This window comes from Coenobita brevimanus, chromosome 116 (genome assembly GCF_032717465.1).
Source record: "Coenobita brevimanus isolate Jiangsu-jjx chromosome 116, ASM3271746v2, whole genome shotgun sequence".
Taxonomy (NCBI): Eukaryota; Metazoa; Arthropoda; class Malacostraca; order Decapoda; family Coenobitidae; genus Coenobita; species Coenobita brevimanus.
In genome coordinates this window covers 1082501-1087500 of record NC_137069.1, presented here as the reverse complement: position 1 = coordinate 1087500, position 5000 = coordinate 1082501, and the positions used below count along the sequence as shown (strand labels likewise).

The window sequence follows — 5000 nt, the reverse complement described above, 5'->3', positions numbered from 1 at the left end:
GGTCCTGTGGGATTTACTCGTATCTCTGTATTTTACTGGGATTTATCTGCATTTTGGGGGATTTATTTGCACGTGTCTGGGATTTATCTGTGCATTTTTCTGTTATTCGTCTGTGCATTTTTCTGGGATTTATCTGTGCATTTTACTGGGATTTATCTGTGTATTGTAGTGGGATTTATCTACATTTTTCGGGGATTTATCTGCACTTTGGTGGATTATCTGCTTTTCGGGGGATTTATCTGCATTGTGGTGGATTTATCGGTACATTTTATGGGATTTATCTACATTTTTCGGGGATTTATCTGTACATTTTATGGGATTTATCTGCATTTTGGGGATTTATCTGTGCGTTTTATAGGATTTATCTGCATTTCGGGGGATTTAACTGCACTTCTCTGGGATTTGTCTGCATTTTGGGGGATTTATCTGCATTTTTCTGGGATTTTCTGTACTTTTTTTTCTGGGATTTATTTGCCCATTTTTCTGGGATTTATCTGTAGGCTTCATGGGATTTATATGCATTTATCTGGGATTTATCTGTAGACTTTATGGGATTTATCTGCATTTTTCGGGGATTTATCTGTGCATTTTTCTGGGATTTATCTGTAGACTTTATGGGATTTATATGCATTTTTCGGGGATTTATATGTAAACTTTATTGAGCATTTTTCTGGTAAGGGATTTATATGTGCATTTTTCGGGGATTTATGTGTGCATTTTATGGGTTTTGTTGTGCATTTTTTGGGGGGATTTATCTGTGCAATTTACTGAGCATTTTTAAATCGGGAGATGTGGTGAAATTACTTCGTTTTCTTTGAGGTGTACATTTTCCCCTGTGCATGGAGACACTTCTTCGGGTGTTGATCTAATTTAGAGGACGGAAACATGCGGCCCTTTTAGGACACTTTTGCGGCTCCATTTATTCTTTCAGCACGAAGGCATCCTATAACTATATTAAAGCATGCTGAATGAATTACACAACACATTATTATAGTTTTGATTCGCGCCGTGTATATAAGTAGATCGAACACATTAATATATTTTGATACGCGCTGTGAATGTAAGTAGATCGAACACATTAATATATTTAGATTCGCGCTGTGTATATAACTAGATCAAACACATTATTATATTTTGATTCGCGCTGTGAATATAACTAGATCGAACACATTGTTATATTTTGATTCGCGCTGTGTATATAACTAGATCGAACACATTGTTATATTTTGATTCGCGCTGTGAGTGTAAGTAGATCAAACACATTGTTATATTTTGATTCGCGCTGTGAGTGTAAGTAGATCGAACACATTATTATATTTTGATTCGCGCTGTGAATATAACTAGATCGAACGCATTATTATATTTTGATTCGCGCTGTGAATGTAACTAGATCGAACGCATTGTTATATTTTGATTCGCGCTCTGAATATAAGTAGATCGAACGCATTATTATATTTTGATTCGCGCTGTGAATGTAACTAGATCGAACACATTATCATGAACAGAGGACTCCAGTAATCTGGTGTATGGATTATTTTTTTTGTACTCATTTGTTTTTCCTTCCTCCGTTCTGTTATTTATAAAAAAAAAATATATATATTTTGATTCGCGCTGTGAATATAAGTATATCGCATCACCGTAATGTTTTGTTTACATTTAGAAGTACTGTAGATTTCGGTTTATGACAGTTCTTTGTATTGCGGCTCCGAGAGTACATTTTAATGAAACTTTAAAATAAATGGCTCTTCTAGCTTTAAGGGTTGCCGACCTCTGATTTAATGCCATAACTCAGCATTCAGGATGGAGGGGGGGCGGAATGAGGCCAGGTTGGAGTGAATGGAGTGTAGTATATTGGGATATTTGGATCCTTTAAAAAAAAATAATAAAATGATAATTGCATCTTTCTTAAACTTCTCTCTCGTAAATTTTTAAGACGCTTGCGTTTTCTTTAAAGTGTTTTTCTTTTTTCTTTTTTGTAAACGTACGATTGTCTTAATTTCTTTCTCTGTCTGCCCCCCCTTTGTTTTGGTACACCCACTCTCGCGAAGTGTGTGTGTGTGTGTGTGTGTGTGTGTGTGTGTGTGTGTGTGTGTGTGAAAACCTGGTGGACTTCAGGCTTAAGTTACCCCCTCTGCAGTCTACCATTCTCCTTTTGGGGAATAGGGAAGTAGTTGAGGGACGTTTGTGTAGCCAGGCAGTTGAACCGCCTGGTTAAATCGGTGCCACCACGTGAAGGCGTCCCAGAGCACCGAAATAAAAAAAAAATCTATATTAAAATCATCTCATTTTCACACCAGCTCCCAAGACCGATGAAAAAAAAATTATAAAAAATCATCTCACTTTCACACGTCAGCTTCCCGGACCGGTTATATCAGTGCCACCAGGTGAAGGCTCCCCTCTGTAGCACCCAGATATGATATATAAAAAAAAATGGCTGTATTAAAACCATATCCCAGTACAGTATCGCCCAAGAAGAAAGGAAATTTAATAGGAAAATGGGAAATTAGTTCATAATGCAAGGAAACTGAGAATGGCCTGAAACTGGGAGAGAATTTTAAGTGAGTGCCGAAGGGTTGGCAAATATGTGGGGGGAGGCTGAGGATGTGGTGGGGGAGGGGGAGAGGAGGGGGAAGAAAAGGGGGAGGAAGGGAGTGGGAGAGAAGGGGGGAACGAGGGAGGGAGGGGTTTGGGAGGTGAGGTGTGGAGGGAAGGAAATAAAGTGTAGGAGAAGAGGTGTGGAAAAGGTGGTGGAGGGAGAGAGAGGGATGAGGTGTAGGGAGGAAAGTGGTGGGGTTTGGAGGGGAGGGGAAGGTGTGGGGGTGAGGTTGTTAGGGTGGAGTGGAGGCGGATTTGAGGAGGTAAGGGCTGAGGGAGGGATTAAGGGTGAAGGTGATGATGATGATGATGTTATACAGGGAAGAGAGAGGGGGGGGGGGTCTGTTAGTCCGGTGATGGTAGTGGTGGTGTAGGGGTAGGTATAAATGGTGATGATGATAATAATAATGATGATGATAATGATGAGATGGAGGGATGGGGTGGAGAGGTATATGAGAGAGGGGTGTGTGACTTGGGAGCAGGGCAGTGAAATGGCGGGGGACAGGGCGACGTGGAGGCGATTTGTTTGTAGCCACCCCAAACGGGATTGAGGCTTCTGGCAATAGATAGATAGATAGATGATAATGATGATATACGGGGAAGAGAATGAGGATGGTATATCGGTGTGGTGATGGTGTTGGTGGTGTAGGAGGGAGTGTAGATGATGATGATAATAATAATAATGATAATGATGCTATACGGGTAGGTGAAGGGGGACTGGTATATCGGTGTGGTGGTGGTGGTGTAGGAGGAAGTGTAATTGATGATGATGATAATAATAATGATAATGATGCTATACGGGTAGGTGAAGGGGGCTGGTATATCGGTGTGGTGGTGGTGGTGTAGGAGGAAGTGTAATTGATGATGATAATAATAATAATGATAATGATGCTATACGGGTAGGTGAAGGGGGCTGGTATATCGGTGGTGTGGTGGTGGTGTAGGAGGAAGTGTAATTGATGATGATGATAATAATAATAATGATAATGATGCTATACGGGTAGGTGAAGGGGGGGCTGGTATATCGGTGGTGTGGTGGTGGTGTAGGAGGAAGTGTAATTGATGATGATGATAATAATAATAATGATAATGATGCTATACGGGTAGGTGAAGGGGGGCTGGTATATCGGTGGTGTGGTGGTGTTGGAGGAAGTGTAAATGATGATGATGATAATAATAATGATGCTATACGGGTAGGTGAAGGGGGGGTGGTATATCGGTGGTGTGGTGGTGTTGGAGGAAGTGTAAATGATGATGATGATAATAATAATGATGCTATACGGGTAGGTGAAGGGGGCTGGTATATCGGTGGTGTGGTGGTGGTGTAGGAGGAAGTGTAAATGATGATAATAATAATGATAATGATGCTATACGGGTAGGTGAAGGGGGGCTGGTATATCGGTGGTGTGGTGGTGTAGGAGGAAGTGTAATTGATGATGATAATAATAATAATGGTAATGATGCTATACGGGTAGGTGAAGGGGGGCTGGTATATCGGTGTGGTGGTGGTGTAGGAGGAAGTGTAATTGATGATGATGATGATGATAATGATGATAATGCCATGCGGGTAGGTGGAGGGGGCTGGTATATCGGTGTGGTGGTGGTGGTGGTGGTGTAGGAGGAAGTGTAATTGATGATGATGATAATAATAATGATGCTATACGGGTAGGTGAAGGGGGGGTGGTATATCGGTGGTGTGGTGGTGTAGGAGGAAGTGTAAATGATGATGATGATAATAATAATGATGCTATACGGGTAGGTGAAGGGGGGCTGGTATATCGGTGTGGTGGTGGTGTAGGAGGAAGTGTAATTGATGATGATGATAATAATAATGATAATGATGCTATACGGGTAGGTGAAGGGGGGCTGGTATATCGGTGGTGTGGTGGTGTAGGAGGAAGTGTAAATGATGATGATGATAATAATAATGATGCTATACGGGTAGGTGAAGGGGGGCTGGTATATCGGTGGTGTGGTGGTGTTGGAGCTGGCATTATAGAGCCCCCGGACTAAAGCTGACAGCACAATACATGAACCACTTCCACCGCCATTCTTCATACCTAAGCCACTCTTTTACCTCATTCTTCATCCTATTTTTTCAACATTCACTATTTTTCTTATTTTTTTCATATTCATCTCATTTTTCAACATTCACTGTTTTCTTTTTTCATATATTTTTTCATCATTTTTCATCTCATTTTTCAACATTGACTATTTTTGAAATATTTTTCATTTTCCATCCTATTTTTCCAACTTTCACTATTTTTCTTATTCATTTTTCATCCCATTTTTTCAACTTTCATTATTTTTCTTATTCATTTTTCATCCCATTTTTTCAACTTTCAGTATTTTTCTTATTCATTTTTCGTCCTATTTTTTGAGCTTTCACTATTTTTCTTATTCCT

General features: G+C 40.3%; 1 protein-coding gene across 1 annotated transcript in view; it reads left to right on the top strand.

Annotated features, from left to right (window-relative positions):
• cyst (rho guanine nucleotide exchange factor 18 cysts) overlaps nucleotides 1-5000 on the top strand; it is a 285265-nt gene that overhangs the window by 204450 nt on the left and 75815 nt on the right. The gene's annotated exons all lie outside the window — the stretch shown is intronic.